Genomic DNA, 26701 nt, shown 5'->3' with positions numbered 1-26701 from the left:
CCTATATGAGAGGAAGCTTCACTTGTAGATATATTTGCTACCAACTTTCCACTCTTCCTCTTGTCTATCAAGGGTTCCCACAGGCTCGTTTGCATCTCCTCTCATTTTCTCTGCCTCATGTATTCATATTCCTTTTCTGAAGGGAAAGGAATTGATGTAGCAACCGTACATCAATTCCTTTTGAGGGAAGGACCTCTGTCTTAGTCTTAAATTGGGAGCATAATATGAAGGCAAAGCAGAAAACCTCAGTAATCAAGATTTGAGGAGTGAGGGGAGAAATGGAAGTCCAGTGGTTCCTGACAAGTACTCCTCCCAAGCCCATGTGCAGATGACAGAAACTATTGCAGCAACTGAGACTTTGCTCAGTGAAAATAAAAATGGGGTTTAGAAAACTCTGTCCTCAATCAACCCTTTCCCCCCAGAAGTTTTCTTCAATGAACCCTTGATATGACGATGAGATAAAACACACCATCTCTGTTTATCTAAATGTCATTGAAACACTAGGACACTCGCAGCCAGGCCTTCTGTACAGGGCACCCAAGGCACACACTACCAACACCAAGAGGGCACCCCTGTGTGTTCTCCTACCAGCTGGTGCCAATTATCCTGGGGGCATCTGATCAGGGAATTCTTTTCAGGAATGGCACCTGAGATCTTTGACACTTAAACTAAGGAGGGGCAAAAAAAGCTTGTCTTTCACTGAGTTCTGTGCAGGGCCCTGCTGAGACTCAAATGACTCTCTCTAGAGATGGGATAGGGACAAACCAAGAGTCCTTGAGCCTGGGAGCCTGAACCAGGAAAATCTTGCCTCCTATTTCTACTCCAGCTATGTAAGGAGGACATCTAGAGCCTAAGTCAGTGTCATAGAGCAGTGACAAATTCATCAAACACGCCTCTCTAGGCCAAGTTTGGAGGGAGGAGAGAGGAACAAAAGGAGAGTTTCTTTAAAATGGTCAGGACTGCCTTGTGCAAAATCTTTAACAGCAAGGGAGGCTAGCACCCAAGAACAAGCCAGCAGAGCCATCCACCAAGCAATGGAGAAGTTGTGCCCCACGATGGACAGATAAGGGGACCCACTAGAATGTGCTTTGGAGAAGTGTTGCCACAGGCCCAGTACCAAGGCACCACACTGAGTGAGCAGCTGTCAGGCCTCCTCCACCTGTACCTGGGAGTCTAATAACCAAAGCATGAGATGCTGTGTGGAACCAGAGTGACATCCCCCCAGTATAGAAGCTTGCTCTGCTTTTATAGCCAAGTAGTGGCCCTGTTGCAATTTGTTTCACCTTGATGTAACCTAAGTCAGTTGAAGTCAGAGAGAGCAAAAAATTATAATAATTGGAAACTCTTAGTAACAAAAAATTAGTGTTTCAGCTGTGTCAGTGTGGATATAGGCCTCTCTCTATCTGTTCATGCCATAAGAGATATCCAGAGTGTTTTCCAAGGTTCTGGCATAGATGAGGCACCACTTCTTTGAAACCAATTGGACAAATGGCTAATAGGTCACATTACAGCTGAGTGAGATTTTTGGTATGCTGGAACTGGAATATTTCCCCACAGTAATTCTGACCATATCCCTCCATTCACCATCAATGATTACTGGCTTTGGAGGCTGAGCAACAGGAAAAGGAGACGATGATGGGATGGAGGGATGGGAGAAGCTCTGAGAAAGAATGCTACAGTGACAGTAGCCACAGAAAGGAGAAACAGCAGGGATAGATAGAGGCAGACAACCCAAAGTGGAAAAGAAGAATGTCTACAACCTCTTCATCTGGAGAAAATAAGTGACCTATAACCTCTTGCCCTTAAAATCGTAAGCATTGGACCTCTCCACCCTGTGTGTGATGATGAAGGGAACAACTAACAACCAGCAGTAACTCAAAGAATTCTAAAGGAATAAGCATGCAATTTGAAGATATGTTAACTAGTCCCAGTCTACATGTAAATTAATTTATTTAAATATGTTGAAGTTCCCATCTTGAGAAGCAGAGCCTGAAACAGGAGTTCTTGTGCAAGTGATTTCTTGGGGGAATGCTCTTAGGAAAAGGGGACTGAGAGAAGCAGAATAGAGTGTGAAGTCTGGTGAGTTAAGCAGCGAGGACACGGTCTCAGCCAGAAACTAGCTTCAACCTGGTCACATGGAGAAGTTCTGGAGCGATGTTTTCAGAAGTAGATCATGTCAGAATTTAATAGGCTTAAGTGAGGTAGCAAAGCTACTTTGTTATCAGATGACAAGCTGTCTCACTGAGCTGACAAAACCTGGGACACTGCGAGCAACTCTACAGGAAGATGCTAGCAGAACTCTGAGATTTTGACTAATGAAATTAACACGTCATACTTTAAAACAAAATAGATCATCAAGCAGGAAGAGAATCTCAGTTGTAGCAGGGTTGGCAATAGCTAGAGGAAATGTTTCCACGGAAAGAGGTACACATCATGGAACACAGAATCAAAAGAGAGGGTCAGGGTCAAAATTGGCAATGTCTGTTCAGCACTGTGGAGGGAGAAACAGTGCCCTGGCCCATGAACATAGCCCACTAGACGCCACAGCAGGTATGTCCCTGTGGTGGAGATGGCTGCATCTAGCCATCGAACCTGATGCTAGCAACTCTTAAAATTATCCAGCCACCCCACCCCCCTCTGTTTCCTTGCCCATGAGCAGCCTTCTTTTCACACCAAGGCTTCCACTGGAACTTCCCACCCGGAGAGAATTTATTAACCAGTGAAAACAGCAGTCCTCAAGATTCTAATTATAAATTACAAATCAGAATTATAATTTGTGTATCAGTTTCCTATGACTTGGGTTAATGGTAGTCAATCTCACAGGGCTTGTTCAACTCTAGATCCAGCCATATACTCTTTTGCTCTAAGGGTATTATTATACAGGTTAGGGACATGTTAAATAGTGACATTTGGAAATATGAGCTAATTTGTACATCTCTGGATTCGCAGGCAAAAGGTCTTGACTTGGAATGAGTTGACTCAATTGAGGCCCTGCTCCCATCAGGCCCCATCCAAAGGCTATTCAGCTGGCCTACCCAAGGTGACCTCTTTAATCACAACTGCGAGAGTAAAGAAAAGTCTCTACCTTTGCGATAATACCTTGGGAAAACTTGCTTCAGTCTTTGGTATATTTCTTTAATTTGCAGACAAACTGTCATATCACACTGCCTAGGTGGTCATACAACTGGACATATTTTACTCAGTCTTTACGAGAAGGGGCAAATGACCAAAATGACAGCTGACTTCATTCACTTCCTCATGCAAGGCCGTTGTGAGCCATGCTGGGGTTGGCTCCCTGTTAGCCTCACCCAACAGAATATCCATCTACAGCCACATCTATTGCAGTGTAAGTGCAGACTCCTGGAAAGCAGGGTCCGTGTCTTCTGCATATTTATATCCCCAGGGCTGAGCACAGTGCTTGACACAGAGTAGATGTTCAATTAATATTTGTTGGATGAGTGAAAAAATAAATGAATGAATGAGTTTCATGGGTAAGAAGAAGTTGAGAAAGCAGTATCATTGGCCCAAGAAAGCAGAGAGAAGCATGGCATGTTTTGGAAAGATTTCCATTCCTCAAATAATTCAAATACCAAAGTCTATGAGTTAAAAGGTTAAATCTTTAGTTATCCACCCTCTCCACCCAAAATGATTGATGAATCATCTGTCTCTCTCACTCTCTCTCTTTCTCTCAATCTTTCTTTCCTGAGGGGCTAAAATTTGCAGTTATAATTTAGTCATGTGGCAATTTGATTATTCATGTATTAGTTTGCTTGGAAAAAGCTGGTGTTAAGGAAGCCAGAGAGAAAAGGAGAATCAAGAGGCCATGATTTCTTAGAAGTAGAAAATTCTCACCCTTTATACCCTAGAGTAGCAATGGCATACCTGGCCCAACTCAATACCAGCGTCTCTTTCATCTTTTCAGAAAGAGATAAGCCACTCCAAAAAAGGAGTTGCCTCCTCCTCCTCTTCCACTTACATATTCAGCTCCCTATTGGGTAATAGAGAGATGCAAAGTAAAAAGTAAATTCAATCCCTACTCTAGAAGAATTTTTAGTTTAAGCACATGCTAGAAAAGATTAATTTTAAGGAAGTACTAAATTTTTATTCAATCTTTCTAGAACACCACGGATAAAGCTCTAATCATGGGTCAAAACCTCATCCAAGATTTACATGGAAATAGATATCCTTGCCTCCTCCCTCTATTTGCCTTTTGTCTTTTTGTTAAGGATTTATAATATAGATTCATAAGTTCTTTTAATAACACGCTCATTTATCTAAAGTTGTAAGCTCCTTGAAGGAATTTTTCTATGCTTAGCAAAGAGACTTTGAAAGATTTTGAATGATTAAATGAAACAAATGGACCTCTAAATACCCTGGAAATCCCAAGACTCAAATAGTTTTCCAGGAGACTGAAAAAATTTCCATTACTAAAAATATGGCAGTGCAAAGAATAATATCTCTCTCTCTCTCTCTCTCCTGATGCATCTTTGTACAATGGAATCCAGGTAGGCAAATTCTTCAGACCATCTAAACCTCTAAAAGTAGCCTCCAATATGACTAGTCTTAGAAAAGAACCAAGGCTAACCTGCAAGCTTCAGGTAACCCATCTTAGTACTCTCAGTCAACAGGTTCTTCTAGGCCAGTAGTTTTCAATGTTGGCTATACACTAGAATCACGGAGGGTCCTGGTGGGTGTGTCCCAGCCAACAAATCAGAATCTCAGAGAATGCAACCAAAGCATCAGTATTTTTTAATGTTCTTTGAGGCATTGTAATGTGCAGCCAAGGGTGAAAAATGCTTCTCCAAGCCAATGTTTCTCAAATTGTTCTTCATTGACCATGGATATAAAAAGTACGCTGGAGAACCGGTTAAAAGTTCATATCTCTGGCCTCCATCGTAAACCTAGTGAATGGGTGTTTTGGAAAATCTGCTAGTGTTAACAAACCCTACACAGGTGATTCTTATGCACATTGTAACGTATATTGCAGATTAGCTTTCTCAAATCCATTCCAATTCTCTTAGAGCAGTGGTTCTCAAAATACGGTCTCTGACTAGCAACATCATCACCATTACTTGGGAACTTGTTAGAAATTCAAATTGTCTGGGGCCCCTACCCCAGCCCTACTGAATCAGAAACTCTAAAGGTGGTCCCCAACAATTTATGTTTTAATATGCCCCCAGGTGATTCTAACGCATGTTCGGGTCTGAGGAACAATGCCTTGTAACAAGCCTCACTGAGGGCTGGAGGTTAAGAAGCCAAAGATTACCTTCTCCATACCGTCTTAGAGCTCAGGCTCTTCTTGTGACCTGGATTCTGCCAACTAGATGCACCTCTGTAAGGACTGGGAGGTAGAAATAAGAGGGGGTCCACACTCCTCTTGGCAAGCACAGCAGTGGAGGCAGTTGGTTTTTCTGTGACAGTGGTAGCAGAAGTCCCAGTGCCTGGTGCCTACTTTGGTGGGTACTTAGAGGCCAGACACAGAGCCTCCTTTTTGTTGGCATGAGCTAGAGCTGAAGAAGTGTTTCCTCGAGCCAAGAGTTGTGGCAGTGGCTTCCTCACCTCCGGGAGGCAGCTGAGGTGGTGTCCTGGAGTCAAGAGAGGGCAGCAGCATCCTGATGCCCCAGCTCCTGATCATTTTCCAGTAAACGTAGCAGCTCCCTTGGTGGGCCAGTTCTGTGGTGCTCTAGGCATCATTACTGGAAGTTCAGCCCCTGCTTCTCCAACCTTCCCAAGTATTTCATGAAGTTCCTAATTCCTTTTATGCTTAAACTAGCTAGAATACATTTAAAAATCTGCAACTGGACCCAAACAAATGCAGCACTTATATTCAAGTTCTCTTACTGTAGTTGATGCCAATATCTTTCCCAGGAGACAGCAAGACCCTAGAAGGCTTGTTTGTGGAATAATCCCAAAGCACTATCACCAGGACAGAAACGATCTCAATTATTTGCGTATACTGCGTCCAATAAGGGGTATCTTGGCCGGGTGCCCTATCTGCTTCATCATTTCCATCAAAACCCACCAAAATCACCCCAAATTAACATTTTGTTTAATTAAAACCTATTATTAAGCAAATATGGATCCAAAGCAAGTCACCTAACCTCCTCTCACCCCCTTCAGTTGTAAGTGAACATCCGTTCTATGTGGAAATTCTGGAATTGCCTCTGGCCAATTATGTACTTGATTCTTGCTAAACTCTTAAAATTCAAGAATGAATAAGAAGAGAACCTTACCTTCAAACATTTTGTAGACCAGTGTAGGAGCGTGAAGGTTCCTTAAAGATGCTTGTATTTATAGAAATACAAGCAAAGACCCAGGAAATATTCCACTGTATCCAGTTCAATTCATGAAGAAATGACTTAAATTGCCATCACTAAACTTTGATGCTGTCCTTAATTCAACAACTTTACTTCTTGCCTAGAATTATTTTGGCTTCTTTGCAGCTCAACAATGGCACATAAAGAAAACAACAGGCATGGAGAACTACAGAGCCTGGAATAGACAGATGTTTAAGAAGTGTGGAGCTAATGGATAAGTAAGATGGCTTTATCTTTCTAATTGGGCCATTAAAACCTTCCCACACCCCTTTCTTGCAGTTTGCATCCAAAAGTGACAATGATTCTGTCACAGCTCATCACTGGATGAGGGACTAGCATGATTTAAACAGGAAGAGAGTTGATATCAGTAAGCCAGACCAATTATATCTATCAGAGACTATTATGTATTTCGTACAGGGCAAATGTGACCTAAGGGTAGCAGGGGCAGCCATCTCTGTGATATGGTTTAAGGGAGGATACCAGAAGTGCCTCCCAACATCTCTGGCTCAGTCTGTAGCATTCCCAATTCTAACATTAAAGCTTCATCTCTAGGATCAAGGTTTTGCTTGATCCCAGCCAGGATATGTGGAGCCCTGAAAGTAAGCCACAGGTGATGTGAAACCATAGAATAAAAGTGGTACATCTTCCTTGAGAATCTCTTTAGCTGAAAGAGTTGGGGAGAAACATTCTCTGTACATTTAAACAGATATGCGTATATTCCAGAGTGGAATTCAACTTTCACATTCATTTTAAAATCCCTATTGAGGTATAATATGCATACAGATAAATACATATAGCATAAGAGTACAGTTCGATGACTTTTAACTGATTACATCTGTAGAACCAGCACCCAGATTAAGAAACAGAACATTACCAACATCCCAGAAGCGAATCTTGTGCCTCTTCCAAATGCTACCCTCCAACGGTAACCAATACCTCTACATTTAACTTTATATAAATGGAATTATACCGTGTGTTTAGTGTCTGACTTCTTTTGCTCAACATCATGTTTGTGAGATCCGTTCATATTGTTGCATGTAGTTGAAGGTCATTCATTCTTGTTGCTGTATAGTATTCCATTGTGTGAATATACCACAATTATCTATTCTGCTGTTGATGGTCATTTAAGCAGTTCCCAGTTTGAAGTTATTATGAATGGTACTGCTATGAATATTCTTGTACATATCTTTTGATGGAAATAAGCACTCATTTGGGCTGGATATATAACCAACAGTGGAACTGTAAGATCATATGATGGGTATATGTTCAACTTCAGCAGACACTGTGAAATGGTTTTCCAAAGTAGTTTTGTACCGAGTCTCATTTATTTCTAAAATTTTTAAAAAATGATACTCTAAAGAAATTTCATTCTTTTTTGTGTGTGTGTGAGGAAGATCAGCCCTGAGCTAACATCCATACCAATCCTCCTCTTTTTGCTGTGGAAGACTGGCCCTGAGCTAACATCACTGCCGATCTTCCTCCACTTTATGTGGGATGCCGCCACAGCATGGCCTGACAAGCGGTGCATCGGTGCGCACCTGGGATCCAAACCCGGGCCACCAGCAGCGGAGTGCGTGCACTTAACCACTATGCCACAGGGCCGGCCCCCCAAGGAATTTCATTCTTGAGTTGATGTCTCGACTGTCCCTTTGGAAGGGTATCAGTTCATACTCTTTGACTTATTTCAAAATTTTGTACTGGGTACTTGGGATGGTGGCGCCCATTTTTAGTCAAGTATACCATAGTTACTGGGGCTAATTTTCACAATTATTTCTTTAAGAAATTATAATAAAAATCATTGCTACCTGTATTCATTATCTGTCACTGCATAACAAATGACTATAAACTTAGCAACATAAACAACACACATTTATTATCTCACCGTTTCCATAGGTCATGAGTGCTGCCACAGCTTAGCTGGGTACACCGCTTCAGGTCTCTCACTGGCTGCATTCAAGTCCTTGGTCAGGGCTGAGTTGTCATCAGAGGCTCTACTGGGGAAGGATTTATTTCCAAGCCCCCTCAGATTGTCGGCATAATTCATTTCCTTGTAGCTATAGCACTGAAGGCCCCAGCTTTTTGCCGACTGTTGGCTGGAGACTGCCTTCAGGTCCTAAAAGCACACTTCTGTCCCAATTCCCATGTGGACTTCTCATGTGACCACTTACTTCATCGAACCAGCAAAGAGAATCTCACTCCAATCTGCTACTATAGTCTTATATAACACAACATAATCACAGCAGTGACATCCCATCACTTTTGTCATATTCTATTGATTAGGAGCAAGTCACAGATTCCCGCCCACACTCAAGGGGAGGGGACTACACAAAGGTGTGGACACCAGAAGGTGGGAAATCACTGTCTACCACACTGCATATTGAGCTCCTGTTGGGTTCTAAGCTGAATATAAGCACTTTATTCCCATTAGCTCACACGGTCCTTTCAAAAATCTCACAGGTAAATATTTGTGATTATCAGGGTTCTTGGCTGCAGACTACCAGAAACAGCTGTAGGCAATTTTAGTTCAGATATTTTTAGTGGAAGGATATTCGGTAGTTCACAGAATCCACAAAAAGGCTGAGCCCAACTTGGAGAATGGACAAAATCAAACAGGTGGGGGAGAGGAATCAGCAGCCAGAAACTAGGCAAGTCATACAGTAGGAAAGATCTGGTAAAGATGCCTCCACTACTGTCCCTGCTGCTAAACATCATGCTTCCTGCCCCTGCTTCCCTCCAAGAATAAAGTATAAGCCACTGCCACTCACATGGGGTCTCCAAAATATTTGTTACCAATCTGCAACAAGTGCAGAAATTGAAAATAAGCATTTGGAAATTTTATAGTACTTTGATGGAGTAATTTTCTCTCTTGAGTACCTAATAATATATCATTGCGGTTTGCCGTTCTTATGACTTTTTTCATTTATTATTCATTTTTCTAGTGACTCATTTTTATGGTCTATTATAAAAATATCAGTCCCCAGCAAATTGGAAATTTTTAAAACCTGGCCCTTCAGCACAGATAGTTTGTGATGCTGTGGTCTAAACTGTCATGGCTGGCATTAGCTACCAACTTCAAAAGTAAAGTCTGAAGTGGTAGCACTTGAGTCTTGGGTCTGCATGGTGGCTGCCATCATGGAGTTCAAGAGCCTGTTGTTTTCTATGTCTGTGTGTCTGTACTGGAACAGATGTCTGCCTCTCTCAGGAGCCTCTCAGAGGTGGGATCCCCAGATGTAGGAAGGTGTGCAGATGGCAACCAGCCAAAAACATGAGAGGGAGAGAGACAGAGAGACAGAGAGAGAGAGAGACTAGTCAAAAAATGTGACACACAGAGTGAGAGAGAAAAACGGAAAGGGAAAGCGAAAGAGAGAGAAATATTTATTTTGAGGAATTGGCTCACACAATTGTGAGGGTTGGCAAGTCTGAAATCTATAGGGCAGGCCAGCAGCCTGGAAACTCAGGCAGGATTTCTATGTTGTAGTCTTGAGGCAAAATTCCTTCTTCTCTGGGAAACCTCTTAAGGCCTTCAACTGATTGGATGAGGCCCACTCACATTATCAAGGGCAACTTCCTTTGAGGTCAACTGAGTGGAGATGTTAACCACATCTACAAAATACCTTCACAGCAACATCTAGACTAGTGTTTGATCAAACAACTGGGCACCATAGCCTAGCCAAGTTGACACACAAAGCTAACCATCATAGTGACATATCCACTAAATTTTATTGACCATTTTACAGACTGTTAGGGATTGTGGTGAAGAAATGTAACAATCACTCTCAGTATCACTCTGCACGGAAGGCCCCTGTGAAGTGACAGTGCAGCAGAGCAAAAGCCCAGTGACTAGCACCACACCATGAAGACCTTGATTGTCTGGCTGGTTCCTTAAGGGATAGTGCCAGACAGAAATGAGTCCAACCTGGCCTCTGGGGTGTGGCTGAGGGAGTAGGGGCCCCAGAGGCTGCACCCTTCCTCTCCTTCACCACGGGGCACACATGATGAGGAAACAGCATGGGAGGGAAAGGGAAACAGAGGGCCAGGGTTTGGGGAAGGCAGGCCTGAGGAAGGAAGGCAATGCAGACTCCAGCTTATAGTCAGGGGACTGTGAACTAGGTGTGTGGAAAGGGGCAGAGGGGCACACCGACTCTAGACAAAAGGAAGAAGCTGGTGAGGGGGAAGACTTGCCCCTCCAAGGCACTTCCCTGCTTTATCATATTGAAGGGGCTAGCCTTAAAAAACAACCTGAAAAACATTAGTCCATCAGTCTACATTTCAAGTTCCAGAACTTGATTTTTCATATGGTAATAGAAAAGAAGAAAATCATGTTCATCAGAAGAGAAACTGGTCAAAGGATTATGTCTCTAGAAATTTAAGGTTATTTTTTGACTGGATTGGATTTTTTTTGAGGTAACATTGGTTTATAACATCATATAAATTTAAGGTGTACATCATTGTATTTCGACTTTTGTATAGATTACATTGTGTTCACCACCAAAAATCTAGTTTCCATCCGTTACCACACAAATGTCCTTTTTATTTAAGGTTGAGTTTTTTGGCAGAGTGTTTCTGGTGTTGGTATGGGAGTAGGTGGGTTTAATCCCTTCAACACTAAGTGTCTCCATTTTATTTATTTGTGTGTGTGTGTGAGGAAGACCAGCCCTGAGCTAACATCCGATGCCAATCTTCCTCTTTTTTTTTTTTTTGCTGAGGAAGATTGGCCCTGGGCTAACATCCATACCCATCTTCCTCTACTTTATATGGGACGCCGCCACAGCATGGCTTGACAAGCGGTGCTTCAGTGCACGCCCGGGACCCGAACCTGCGGACCCCGGGCCACCGAAGCAGAGCATGCACACTTAACCGCTGTGCCACCAGGCTGGCCTAAGTGTCCCCATTTTATATAAGGGACCCAGCCTTCCAGAAGACTCAGCACAATCAGGTCCACAACTCCACTTGCTTCCCCATTTCCCTTTGAGCCAACAATGGACTGTGGGGCCTGTCCCTGTTCACTTTGAATTCCGTATCTGGCTACTTAACCACAACTTGACTGTAAGAGTAAGGGAGCCCACTGAGCCTATTTAGAAATCTGCCAGGCAGGAAGTTCTGGGCGCACTTGCTCCCCACATTTCAGCAGCTCATGCAGTCACAATTCCCTGGGTCAATCACCTGTGGGAGGAGGGAAGAGATGGGACTTAAATTGAGTTTGAGGTTGATGATTTAAACTGAGACTGAATGTTTATTTGGGGGGGTGGTGGAGGAAAGCGGCCTTTTATTTTTTTCCAACTTTTTATTATGAATACTTTAAACAAACATAGAAGTTGAAAGAATTGCACAGTAAACACCCATATACTCACCACCTTGATTCTGTACTTATCATGCTGCTATGTTTGTTTTATCTCATATCTGTCTTTCTATTCATCCCTTTATCATTTATCAATTCACCTTATTTTTTGGATGCATTTCAATGTAACCTGCAAACATCACTATACCTTACTCCTGAACACTTCAGCATGCATAGCATCAACTAGAGTAAACTGAATATTAGTAACCAGAAGTAACAAGAAAGCTTTGGAATCCACCCAAGGTTTCATTAAGGGATGCAAAAGATATTCAATGCAGCATGGTTGAAGACAATGATTGTCAAAAAATAAAATCCCTCAGAGGAAAAACTTAAATATAAGTGCAGTTCATGTTGTTACTTGTTCCTAACTCTGAAGGACATTCCTTTAATGTTTATCTTTAGTCATTATATGCATATATTTCAATTAGCACTGTACTGGTGTTCCACTGGTATAATATGGATATTCATTAATATTTTTAATTATTTGTTTGTACATGAAGTTTTTGTTATTAATCAATTTATTTCTATCATGATTATTTATTCAGTAGCAATATATGTAGACACATTTTCTAGACAAGCACTTGTATAATACCTTTATGCATATATCAATATAAAAACTTAGATATTAAGAAAGGAATGTTGTAGCTAATCTAGTGCCAAACGTAATAGGGAGGCACTAAATATCTTAGATTAAACCAATTTCCTCTCTGTGACTTTCAAATAATATATTTCTTTTATACTTTGCACTCTTTTATTTTAGACCTGTTTATTTCCCTTCCTCCTGCTGTTCATTCTAGATTACATATTTTATGGAAGGTATCCACTACCCACTTTTGACTCTAAAATTTGCTTTGAGTTAAAATACCTCATGACTTTGACGAATGGCAAAACCAACCCAATTTTAACATGTTGACCTAAGGCAAATAACATACCTTTTTTGTTTTCAAGAGCCTTGGATTCAGATTCTTTTAAAGGCTGTCACTAAGCCATTTGTCTCAGGAAATAGCCCTTATCAAGGTAGAAGTATTCCTCGTACTTCAGTAATAATAATTAGTACTATCTACTTAGTGTCTACCAAATAGCAGGTGCTACACTGAGTACTTCATGGGTTTTGTGTGTTCAACAGCTATTTGTGGACTGCTTACTGTGCACCAGACATTGTGCCAGGTGCTGGAGATACAACAGTGAATAAGATGGACTCATGAAGCTGAAAATCTAGTGTGGGATTATTTGAATTACTATTAACTATTTAATAACAATTTAAATTGCAATTGGGACAAGAAATAACAAAAAAAAGTGGTATTTGGAGTGGATAAAAAAGAGAAAGCCCTTACCTAGTCTGGGAGAGTAGGGCAGGGTGAGGAGCGCTCAAGGAAGGCTTTCCTAAGAAAATAATGTTTTATCTGAGACTTGATATATGTGTAGGAGTAGGCCAGGCAGAAAAAGAAGGGAAGAACATTCTAGGCAAAGAAAACAGAATATTCAAAAACTCTTGATTAGGAAAGACCTAACTAAAATCAAGCCAGCATGCTTAGAGACTTGGAGCCTTAGGGTGCAAAAGGAAGCTAGAGAAACGAGCAGGGGCTAGATCACATGGAGTCTTGTGGGCAATGTTGAGGATTTGGGTATTCATCCATTCATTGATGGGAAGGCACCAAAGGGTTTTAAGTAAATTTTGGAATTGATTTGACCAGATTTATGTGTTTTTTTTTTTTTATTTTTATTGATATTTTAATGGTTTCTAACATTGTGAAATTTTGGGTTGTACATTTTTGTTTGTCCATCACCCCATATATGACTCCCTTCACCCCTTGTGCCCACCCCCCACCCCCACTTCCCGGGTAACCACAGTCCAGTTTTCTCTGTCCATGTGTTGGTTTATATTCCACATATGAGTGAGATCATACAGTGTTTGTCTTTCTCTTTCTGGCTTATTTCACTTAACATAATACGCTCCAGGCCCATCCATGTTGTTGCAAATGGGACGATTTTGTCTTTTTTTATGGCTGAGTAGTATTCCATTGTATATATATACCACATTTTCTTAATCCAATCGTCAGTCGAGGGACACTTAGATTGCTTCCACTTCTTGGCTATGGTGAATAATGCTGCAATGAACATAGGGGTGCATAAGCCTCTTTGGATTGTTGATTTCAGGTGCGTTGGATAGATTCCCAGTAGTGGGATGGCTGGATCATAGGGCATCTCTATTTTTAATTCTTTGAGGAATCTCCATACCGTTTTCCATAGAGGCTGCACCAATTTGCATTCCCACCAGCTGTGTATGAGGGTTCCTGTTTCTCCACATCCTCTCCAACATTTGTTGTTTTTTGTCTTGGTGATTATAGCCATTCTAACGGGCGTGAGGTGGTATCTTAGTGTTGTTTTGATTTGCATTTCCCTGATGATTAGTGATGTTGAGCATCTTTTCATGTGCCTATTGGCCATCTGTATATCTTCCTTGGAGAAGTGTCTGTTCATTTCCTCTGCCCATTTTTTGATCGGGTTGTTTGTTTTTTTGTTGTTCAATTGTGTGAGTTCTTTATATATTATGGAGATCAACCCCTTGTCAGATGTATGTTTTGCAAATATTCTCTCCCAGCTGGTTGGTTGTTTGTTCATCTTGATTCTGATTTCATTTGTCTTATAAAAGCTCTTTAGTCTGATAAAGTCCCACTTGTTTATTTTTTCTTTAGTTTCCCTAGTCTGGGTAGGCATGTCATCCAAAAAGATTCCTTTAAACCCAATGTCAAATAGTGTGTTGCCTATATTTTCTTCTATGAGTTTTATAGTTTCAGGTCTCACCTTCAGGTCTTTGATCCATTTTGAGTTAATTTTTGTGAATGGCGATAGCACATGGTCCACTTTCATTCTTTTGCATGTGGATGTCCAGTTTTCCCAACACCATTTATTGAAGAGACTTTCCTTTCTCCATTGCATGTCCTTAGCACCTTTGTCGAAAATTAGCTGTCCGTATATGTGTGGTTTTATTTCTGGGCTTTCAATTCTGTTCCATTGATCTGTGTGTCTGTTTTTGTACCAGTACCATGCTGTTTTGATTACTATTGCTTTGTAGTATGTTTTGAAGTCAGGAATTGTGATGCCTCCTGCTTTGTTCTTTTTCTTTAGGATTTCTTTAGCTATTCGGGGTCTTTTGTTGCCCCATATAAATTTTAGTATTCTTTTTTCTATTTCTGTGAAGAATGTCATTGGGATTCTGATTGGGATTGCATTGAATCTGTAGATTGCTTTAGGTAATATAGACATTTTAACTATGTTTATTCTTCCAATCCACGTGCATGGGATATCTTTCCATTTCTTTATGTCATCGTAGATTTCCCTCAATAATGTCTTGTAGTTCTCATTGTATAGGTCCTTCACCTCCTTGGTAAGATTTATTCCTAGGTATTTTATTCTTTTTGATGCAATTGTAAATGGTATTATCTTTTTGAGCTCTCTTTCTGTTAGTTCATTATTAGCATATAGAAATGCAACTGATTTTTGTAGATTGATTTTGTACCCTGCAACTTTGCTGTAGTTGTTGATTGTTTCTAACAGTTTTCCAACAGATTCTTTAGGGTTTTCTATATATACAATCATGTCATCTGCAAATAGTGAGAGTTTCACTTCTTCGTTACCTATTTGGATTCCTTTTATTCCTTTTTCTTGCCTAATTGCTCTGGCCAAAACCTCCAGTACTATGTTGAACAGGAGTGGTGAGAGTGGGCAGCCCTGCCTCGTTCCTGTTCTCAGAGGAATGGCTTTCAGTCTTTCCCCGTTGAGTATGATGTTAGCTGTGCGTTTGTCATATATGGCCTTTATTATGTTGAGGTACTTTCCTTCTATTCCCATTTTATTGAGAGTTTTTATCATAAATGGATGTTGTATCTTGTCAAATGCCTTCTCTGCGTCTATTGAGATGATCATGTGGTTTTTATTCTTTGTTTTGTTGATGTGATGTATCACGTTGATTGATTTGCGGATGTTGAACCATCCCTGCGTCTCTGGTATAAATCCCACTTGATCATGGTGTATGATCTTTTTAATATATTGTTGTATTCGGTTTGCCAATATTTTGTTGAGGATTTTTGCATCAATGTTCATCAGCGATATTGGCCTGTAATTTTCTTTCTTTGTATTGTCTTTGTCTGGTTTCGGTATCAGGGTGATGTTGGCCTCATAGAATGATTCAGGAAGTGTTCCATCTTCCTCTATTTTTTGGAATAGTTTGAGGAGGATGGGTATTAAATCTTCTTTGAATGTTTGGTAAAATTCACTGGAGAAGCCATCTGGTCCTGGACTTTTATTTTTGGGGAGGTTTTTGATTACTATTTCAATCTCTTTACTTGTGATTGGTCTATTCAGATTCTCCATTTCTTCTTGGTTCAATTTTGGGAGGTTGTATAAGTCTAAGAATTTATCCATTTCTTCTAGATTGTCCAATTTGTTGGCATATAATTTCTCATAGTATTCTCTTATAATCCTCTGTATTTCCATGGTATCCGTTGTAATTTCTCCTCTTTCATTTCTAATTTTATTTACTTGAGCCTTTTCTCTTTTTTTCTTAGTTAGCCTGGCTAAGGGTTTGTCTATTTTGTTTATCTTCTCGAAGAACCAACTCTTTGTTTCATTAATCCTTTCTACTGTTTTTTTGGTCTCAATATCATTTATTTCTGCTCTGATTTTTATTATTTCTCTCCTTCTGCTGGCTTTGGGCTTTGTTTGTTCTTCTTTTTCTAGTTCTGTTAGGTGTAATTTAAGGTTGCCTATTAGGGCTTTTTCTTGTTTGTTAAGGTGGGCTTGTATCGCTATGAGTTTCCCTCTCAGGACCGCTTTTGCTGCGTCCCATATGGTTTGATATGGCATGTTATCATTTTCGTTTGTTTCCAGATAGTTTTTGATTTCTCCTTTAATTTCATCAATGATCCATTGGTTGTTCAGTAGCATGTTGTTTAATCTCCACATTTTTGTCACTTTCCCAGTTTTTTTTTCCTGGTTCATTTCCAGTTTCATAGCCTTATGGTCTGAAAAGATGCTTGTTATGATTTCAATCTTCTTAAATTTATTGAGGCTTGCTTTGTTTCCCAACATATGGTCTATCCTAGAGAATGTTCCATGCGCGCTTGAGAAGAATGTGCAGTCAGCTGTTTTTGGGTGGAGTGCTCTGTATATGTCTACTAGGTCCATCTCGTCCAGTTTTTCATTTAAGTCTAATATTTCTTTATTAACTTTTTGTCTGGATGATCTATCCATTGCTGTAAGTGGGGTGTTAAGATCCCCTACTATTATTGTGTTGTTGTTGATTTCTCCTTTTAGGTTTGTTAATAGTTGTTTTATGTACATTGGTGCTCCTATGTTGGGTGCATATATATTTATAAGTGATATGTCTTCTTGATGGAGTGTCCCTTTTATCATTATATATTTCCCTTCTTTGTCTTTCTTAACCTGTTTTATCTTGAAGTCTACTTTGTCTGATATGAGTATGGCAACACCTGCTTTCTTTTGTTTGCCATTAGCTTGGAGTATTGTCTTCCATCCTTTCACTCTGAGCCTGTGCTTGTCTTTAGTGCTAAGATGTGTTTCCTGAAGGCAGCATATTGTTGGGTCTTGCTTTTTAATCCATCCTGCCACTCTGTATCTTTTGATTGGAGAGTTCAATCCATTTACATTTAGGGTAATTATTGAAATATGAGGGTTGAATGTTGCTGTTTTGTCACTTATTTTCTGGTTCTTTTGCATTTCCTTTGTTTCTTGTCCCATTTGTTTTGGACTGCCAATTCAGTTTGGTTGTTCTGTCTTATGATTCTTCTAGTTTTCTCTTTGTTTATCATATGTGGTTTTAATTTGATTATTTGTTTAGTGGTTACCTTGAGGTTTGGGCGAAAAATCTTCTGTATGAGATAGTCCATTATCTGATAGCCTCCTATTTCCTTATACTAAGTCAATTCAGTCACTTTCCTCTTCCCCTTCTAAGTTGCTCTTGTTATACCTTATTCTATCTTGTGTTGTGGCTGTGTGTTTACAGTGATGAGGTTAAATTTATTTTTGGTGAATTTCTTCCTTTGATCTTTGAGTTTAGTATTTAAGTGGTTGCTAACCTATTCCGGTAAAGATCTACTATTTCTCTGATTTTGTCTACCTACTTTTCTCCTTACTCCAAGCTTTGTGTTCCCTTTCTCTTCTTGTTTTCAGGCCTGAGGGCCTTCTTGAGTATTTCTTGTAGTGGGGGTCTCGTGGCCATGAACTCCCTTAGCTTTTGTTTATCTGGGAGAGTTACTATTTCTCCATCATATTTGAAGGATATTTTTGCTGGATAGATTATTCTTGGCTGAAAGTTTTTGTCTTTTAGTATTTTGAATATATCATTCCAGTCTCTTCTAGCCTGAAAAGTTTCTGTTGAGAAATCCGCTGAGAGCCTGATGGGAGTTCCTTTGTACGTTATTTTTTGTTTTTGTCTAGCTGCCCTTAATATTGTTTCTTTGTCGTTGACCCTGGCTAGCCTTACCACTAGGTGTCGTGGTGAAGGCCTTTGTCTGTTAATATATGTAGGAGTCCTGTTGGCTTCGCTTACTGGTATTTCCTGCTCCTTCCCCAGATTTGGGAAATTTTCAGCTATTATTTCCTTGAATAGGCTCTCTGTTCCTCTTTCCCTCTCCTCTCCCTCAGGAATACCTATAATTCTTATGTTACATTTTCTAATAGAGTCCGATATTTCTCGGAGTCTTTCTTCATTTCTTTTTAGTCTTAGTTCTCTCTCTTCTTCCATCTGGAGTATATCTGTATTCCTATCCTCTAAAGTACTAATTCTTTCCTCCATATTGTCAGCTCTGTTCTTTAAAGATTCCAGATTCTCCTTTATCTCCTCCATTGTGTTCTTCATCTCCATCAGCCCTGATAGGTTTTTCTTTATGATTTCAATCTCTTTTGTGAAGAAACTCCTAATCTCATTTAATTGTTTGTCTGTGTTGTCTCGTATTTCGTTGAGTGTTTTTATGATAGCTATTTTGAAATCTCTGTCATTTAGTTTATGGATTTCTGTGTCTTCGGGGTTGATTTCTGGGTGCTTGTCATTTTGTTTCTGGTCTGGTGATTTCATATATTTTTGCATTGTGGTTCCTGTGTTGGTTTTGATTTTCCTCATCCTGGAAGTCTCTGGTTGCAATTTCCACCTGCCGCCACTGTCTGGTGGTGAAGGGCTGTGTAGTCTAAGCCCCCTGCGCTCTGCCCCAGTTTTTCTGCTGCGATCCGCTGTTTTGTTTTGTTTTGTTTTGTTTCTTTTCCCCACTGCGATCCACGGGTCCAGTCCAGTTTATTCAGGTCTGCCTCGGACCGCTAGATCTGGTCGAGCTGCAGACTCCGGGTTGCGGGGAGGGGGGAGCTCTCTCTTTTGCCCTCTGGGTCCCTGACGTGGGAGGCTTCTCGTTTGCCCCTCTTTATCCGCTCTCTGGGTTGCTCAGATGTTGATGGTAGCCCTGTGGCTCCTCTGAGCCCTCTGTGCGGGAGTTTCCCACTGGCTGAGAGCGCCCGAAGAGCTACAGTTTCCCGCCGAGGGCCGCCCCTCCCCCCTCTCTGGGAGCCGCGCGGACCGGATCGCTGATCTGATGGGGAGGGAGCGGAGTTCTCCTTACCTCTCCCCACTTCCTCCGGGGGCCCAGCACGTTCCGCTCTCAGATGTGTGGCAGTGTGGATCCCTCCGCTCCAGCTTTTGACTGTCTGGGATTCCGTTGTTGGTCTGTGGCTGTTACTTTCGTTGTATTTTGTGGGGGAAGAATTCACGGGAAAGCTCACTCCGCCATGACGCTGACGTCACTCAGTCCAGATTTATGTTTTTAAATGATCACTCTATTACATGGAAGATGGTGTTTTAGTTAGGTTATAGCTTTTTTTTTTTTTTGACGAGGAAGATTCACCCTGAGCTAACATCCATTGCCAATTTTCCTCTTTTTTTGCATGAGGAAGATTGTCCCTGAGCTAACATCTGTGCCAATCTTCCTCTATTTTGTATGTGGATCGCTGCCACAGCATGGCTTGATGAGTGGTGTAGGTCCACGCCCAGGATCTGAACCCATGAACCCGGGCCACTGAAGTGGAGCACGCTGAACTTAACCACTAGGCCATGCAGCCAGCCCCAGTTAGATTATAGTTTTGACTAAGAGTAACACAAACTCGAAATAACAATGGCTTAAGTAAGATAAAAGTTTATTTCTCTCCCATATGAAAGTCTGAGCTGGAATTGGACATTGCTCTGAAAAGTCATTAGGAACCCAAGCACCATCTATTTTCTTGTTCTGCCATCCCTAGATTGTTGCCCTTAAGCAACAACTGATTGAGTCTTGTCCAAGATTATGCAGCACTAAAGCCACATCTCAACCAGCAGGGAGGGCACAACCTGGAAATCCTATATATCACTTCCATTCTTGTTCCATTAACAAGAACTTAGTCCAATAGCCACATCTAGCTACAAAGGAGGTTGGAAGAGTGAGCCTTTTTTCTAGGTGGCTGTGTGCCCAGCTAACAAAGTCTATTACTTTGGAAGAAAGGGCGTGGATATTGGAGGACAACTGGCAGTTTCTGCCACAGGTGGATTAGAGATACTCTAGAGAGGAAACAGGATGACTAGTATAGAGGCAATTGCAGAAGTCCAGGTAGGAGATGATGGTGAGTTGGTCTAGCATGGTGAAGTAGAAATGTAGAGAAATGAAGGAATTTAGGAAATGTATAGAAGTATAGAATCAATAGGACTTATGTATAAGAGTTAATGGAGACGAAAGTGTTAAGGATAATGTCCGAGTTTCTAAAATGAACAACCAGGAAAATGGTGGCATCATTAACTGAGATGGGAAAGACTGGAAATCTACAGATTTATAGAGGACAATCATAAATTCAGTTTTGAGATTCTTGTTAGATATCCAAGTAGAAAGATATTCTTGTCAAATATCCAAGTAGAAATGTTATCTAGGCCAGGCATTGGCAAACTATGGCCTACTGGACAAATTGGGCTCACTGCATGTTTTTTTAACTATTGTTATTTTATTGTGATAAAATATAGGTAACATAAAAGTTACCGTTCTAACCATTTTTAAGTATACAATTTAGCGGAATTAATTACATTCTCAATGTCATGCAACCATCACCACTATCTATTTCCAAAGTTTTTTCATTACTCCAAACAGAAACTCTACAACCATTAAGCAATTGCTCCCCATTCCCTCTTCCCCTCAGCCCCTGGTAACTTCTAATCTACTTTCTGTCTTTATGAATTTACCTGTTCTAGGTATTTCATATAATTGGAACCCTGCAATATTTGTTCTTTTGTATATGACTTATTTTACTTAGCATAATGTTTTCATGGTTCACCCATGTTGAAGCATGTATCAGAACTTCATTTCCTTGTAGCATTGAGCTCTTGAAGAATAATGTAGAATAAGTTAAAAAAGTGATAACTCTGCAAGCCAGAAAATCAGTGAAACTGAAAAAGAACAGAGTACAGGAGAGAAGAAAGAGATTCTGCATTTGAGCATTTAAACTATTTCTACAGAATGAGCAAGAGAGTATTAAGCAGATACAAAATGAAGAGATGGACATTTTAACATGGACAAAAAGAGATGGAAAAAATTAAATGAAAACCTCATAACATTTTTCAGATCATGTTTCCACATTAAAACATGTGCTGAAGGAAGCAGAGGGCAAGTGTGTATAGTCAGAACTGGAATTACGGACACATGTTAATACCTACCATAGGTATCAAAACCTAAAATACTCTAAACTTTTTTCATTCTGATTTTTTTTTTTTTGGTAAACAAAGATTTATTTATTTAGTTAGTTAGTTTATTGCAGTAACATTGGTTTATAACTGTATATATTTCAGGTGTACATCATTATACTTCTATTTCTGCATGGATTACATCATGTTTTCATGTTCACCACCCAAATACTAACTACAATCCATCACCACACACATGTGCCTAACTATCCCCTTTGCCCTCCTCCCCCACCCTTCCACTCTGGTAACCAGCAATCCAATTTCTGTCTCTATGTGTTTGTTGTTATTATTATCTACTACTTAATGAGTGAAATCATACGGTATTTGACCTTCTCCCTCTGACTTATTTCACTTTGCATAATACCCTCAAGATCCATCCATGTGGTCACAAATGGCAAGATTTCACATTTTTTTAATAGATGAGTAGTAATCCATTGTGTATATATACCGCATTTCTTTATCAATTCATCCCTTGATGGGCACTTAGGTTGCTTCCGAGTCTTGGCTACTGTGAATAATGTCGCAATGAACATAGGAGTGCATATATCTTTATGCATTCATGTTTTCATATTCTTTGGATAAATACCCAGCAGTGGAATAGCTGGATCATATGGTAGTTCTATTCTTAATTTTTTGAGGAATCTCCATAATGTTTTCCTTAGTAGCTGCACCAGTTTGCTCTCCCACCAGCAGTGTATGAGAGTTCCCTTCTCTCCACATCCTCTTCAACACATGTTATTTCTTGTCTTGTTAATTATAGCCATTCTGATGGCCATGAGGTGATATCTCATTGTAGTTTTGATTTGGATTTCCCTAATAATTAGTGATGTTGAACGTCTTTTCATGTGCCTGTTAGCCATCTGTATACCTTCTTTGGAAAAATGTCTGTTCAAATCTTTTGCCCATTTTTTAATTGGGTTGTTTGGTTTTTTGTTCTGGAGATGTATGAGCTCATTATATATTTTGGACATTAATCCCTTATCAGATATATGGTTTGCAAATATCTTCTCCCAGTTGTTAGGTTGTCTTTTCCATTTTTTTTTTTTTTTTTGATGGTTTCCTTTGCTGTGCAGAAGGTTTTAGTGTGAGGTAAAAAACTCATTTGTTTATTTTTTATTTTGTTTCCCTTGCCTGGTCAGACATGGTACTTGAAAATATGCCACTAAGACTGATGTCAAAGAGTATACTGCCTGTGTTTTCTTCTAGGAATTTTATGGTTTCAGGTCTTACATTCAAGTCTTTAATCCAGTTTGAGTTGACTTTTGTGTATGGTGTAAGATAGTGGTCTGCTTTCATTCTTTTGCATGTCGCTGTCCAGTTTTCCCAACACCATTTATTGAAGAGACTTCTCTTTCTCCATTGTATGTTCTTGGCTCCCTTGCCGAAAATTAGCTGTCCATAGATGTGTGGGTTTATTTCTGGGCTCTCCATTCTGTTCCATTGATCTGAGTGTCTGTTTTTGTGCCAGAATCATGCTGTTTTGATTACTACAACTTTGTAGTATATCTTGAAAGCTGGGAGTGTGATACCTCCAGCTTTGTTCTTTTTTCTCAGGATTCCTTTGGTTATTTGGGGTCTTTTGTTGTTCCTATAAATTTCAGGATTCTTTGTTCTATTTTTGTGAAAAATGTCGTTGGAACTTTGATAGGGATTGCATTGAATCCGTAGACTGTTTTAGGAAGGATGGACGTTTTAACTATGTTAATCCCTCCAATCCAGGAGCATGGACTATCTTTCCATTTCTTTGCATCTTCTTAAATTTCTTTCAAGAATGTTTTATAGTTTTCAGTGTAAAGGTTTTTCACCTCTTGGTTAAATTTATTCCCAGGTATTTTATTCTTTTTGTTGAAATTGTAAATGGAATTGTATTCTTAATTTCTTTCTGTTCCTTTGTTGTTAGTGAATGAAATGCAACTGATTTTATTTTTTGGTGAGGAAGATTAGCCCTGAGTTAACATCTGTTGCCAATCCTCCTCTTTTTGCTGAGAAACATTGGCCCTGAGCTAATATCCGTGCCTATATTCCTCTATTTTATGTAGGACGCCCGCCACAGCATGGCTTGGCAAGCGGTACATATGTCCGCACCTGGGATCCAAACCTACAAACCCCAGGCTGCCGAAACTGAGCATGCGAACTTAACCACTACGCCACCAGGTCAGCCCTGAAATGCAACTGATTTTTGTATGTTGATTTTGTGTCCTGCAACTTTCCCGTATTCATTTATTATTTCTAAAAGTTTTTTGGTGGATTCTTTAGGGTTTTCTATATATAAAATCTTGTTATCTGCAAATAGTGACAGTTTCACTTCTTCCTTTCCAATTTGGATCCTTTTTATTTCTTTTTCTTGCCTGATTGCTCTGGCTATCACTTCCAATATTATATTAAATAAGAATGGCGAAAGTGGGCATCCTTGTCTGGTTCCTGTTCTTAGAGGGAGAGCTTTCAGTTTTTCACCATTGAGGATGATATTAACTGTGGGTTTGTCATATATGGCCTGTATTATATTGAGGTACTCTCCTTCTATACCCATTTTATTCAGAGTTTTTATCATAAATGGATGCCGTATCTTGTCAAATGCTTTCTCTGCATCTATTGAGATGATCATGTGGTTTTTATTCTTTATTTTGTTAATGTGGTGTATCACCTTAATTGATTTGCAGATGTTGAACCATCCCTGCTTCCCTGGAATAAATCTCACTTGGTCATGGTGTATGATCTTTTAAAGGTATTGTTGTATTTGATTCACTAGTATTTTGTTGAGGATTTTTGCATCGATGTTCATCAGTAATATTGGACTGTAATTTTCTTTTTTGTATTATCCTTCTGGTTTTGATATCAGGGTAATGTTGGCCTCCTAGAATGGGTTAGGAAGCTTCCCCTCCTCTTCAATTTTTGGAAGAGCTTGAGAAGGATAGGTATTAAGTCTTCTTTGAATGTTTGGTAGAATTCACCAAGGAAGCTGTCTGGTTCTGGGCTTTTATTTTGGGGGAGGTTTTTGATTACTGTTTTGTTCTCCTTACTGGTGATTGCTCTATTTAAATTCTCTATTTCCTCTTGATTTAGTTTTGGAAGGTTATATGATTCTAAGAATTTATCCATTTCTTTTAGATTATCCAATTTGTTGGCATATAGCTTTTCGTAGTATTCTCTTATAATCTTTTGTATTTCTGAGGTATCCATTGTAATTTCTCCTCTTTCTTTTCTGATTTTATTTATTTGAGCCTTCTCTCTTTTTCTCTTGGTGAGTCCAGCTAAAGGTTTCCCAATTTTGTTTATCTTTTCAAAGAACCAGCTCTTAGTTTCATTGATTTTTTCTATTGTTTTTTAGCCTCTATTTCATTTATTTCCACTCTGATTTTTATTATTTCCTTCCTTCTACTGATTTTGGGCTTTGTTCTTCTTTTTCCAGTTCCTTTCAGTGCACTGTTAGATTGTTGATTTGAGATTTTTCTTGTTGTTGAGGTAGGCCTGTATTGCTATAGACTTCCCTCTTAGAACCACTTTTCCTGTATCCCATAAATTTTGGCAGGTCGTATTTTCATTGTCCTATGTCTTCAGATTTTTTTTTATTTCTCCTTTGATTTCTTCATTGACCCAGTAGTTGTTCAGTAGCATTTTTATTTCATGTCTTTATATTTGTGGCTTTTCCAATTTTCTTTCTGTAGTTGATTTCTAGTTTCATACCATTGTGGTCAGAAAAGACGCTTGGTATTTTTTCAATCTTCTTAAACTTATTGAAGCTTGTTTTGTGGCCTAGTATGTGATCTATCTTGGAGACTGTTCCATGTGCATTCAAAAAGAATGTGTATTCTGTGGTTTTTGAATGGAAAGCTCTGTATATATCTACTAAGTCCATCTGATCTAATGTGTCATTTAAGGTCATTGTTTCCTTATTGATCTTCTGTTTGGATGATCTATCCATTGATGTAAGTGGAGTGTTAAAGTCCCCTACTGTTATTGTGTTACTGTCTATTTCTCCTTTTATGTCTGTTAATAATTGCTTTATATATTTAGCTGCTCCTATGTTGCATGCATAGAAATTTACAAGTGTTATATCCTCTTGTTGGAGTGTTACCTTTATCATTATGTGGTGCCCTCCTTTGTCTCTTGTTACAGTTTTTTTTTTTTTTTTTTGTGAGGAGATCAGCCCTGAGCTAACATCCGCCAATCCTCCTCCTTTTTTGCTGAGGAAGACGGCCCTGGGCTAACATCTGTGCCCATCTTCCTCCACTTTATATGGGACGCCGCCACAGCATGGCTTACCAAGCAGTGCATCGGTGCGCGCCCGGGATCCGAACCAGCGAACCCCGGGCCGCCGCAGCGGAGCGCGCGCACTTAACCGCTTGCGCCACCGGGCCAGCCCCTACAGTTTGTTTTTAAAGTCTATTTTGCCTGATATAAGTATTGCTACCCCAGCTTTCTTTTCATTTTCATCTGCATGAAGTATCTTTTTCCATCCTTTCACTTTCAGTTTGTGAGTGTCTTTAGGTCTGAAGTGTGTCCTCTTGTATGTACCATATATATGGGTCTTGTTTTTTTATCCAATCAGTCATCCTATGTCTTTTCATTGGAGCATTTAGTCCATTTACATTTAAAGTAGCTATTGATAAGAATGTACTTATTGCCACTTTGTTACTTTTTTTGGGGGGTGTTTTAACAATTCTTCTCTGTTGCTTTCTTCTTCTCTTGCTCCCTTCCCTTGTGGTTTGATGGCTTTCTTTAGCATTATTTTTGAGTTCCTGTCTCTTAATGTTTTGTGTATTTGTTATAGGTTTCTGGTTTGCAACTACCATGAGGATCATATATAATAATCTACATATACAGCAATCTATATTAAGTCAATGGTCTCTGAAGTTTGGCCTCTTGCTAAAAGCTCTACTCGTTTACACCCCTCCTCCCACATTTTATGTTTTTGATATCATATTTAACTTCTTTTTTGTATGTGTGTATCCATTAACCTCTTATCTTAGAAATAGATAATTTTAGTACTTTTGTCTTTTGACTTTCGTATTAGCTTCATAGGTGGTTGATCTGCTATCTTTACTGTATATTTCCCTTTACCAGTGATTTTATTTTATTTTATTTTATTTGATAATTTTCTTATTCCTATTTGTGGTCTTTTCTTTTCCACTAAATAAGTCCCTTCAGTATTTCTTGTAAGGCTGGTTTATTGGTGATAAACTCCTTTAGTTTTTGCTTGTCTGGAAGATTTTATCTCTCCTTCCATTGTGAATGATAACCTTGCTGGGTATTCTTGGCAGTAAGTTTTTTCCTTTCAGCACT

This window comes from Diceros bicornis, chromosome X (genome assembly GCF_020826845.1).
Source record: "Diceros bicornis minor isolate mBicDic1 chromosome X, mDicBic1.mat.cur, whole genome shotgun sequence".
In the NCBI taxonomy this organism is placed as follows: Eukaryota; Metazoa; Chordata; class Mammalia; order Perissodactyla; family Rhinocerotidae; genus Diceros; species Diceros bicornis.
The sequence above is the reverse complement of the archived record's forward strand: the minus strand, read 5'-3'. Positions refer to the sequence as shown.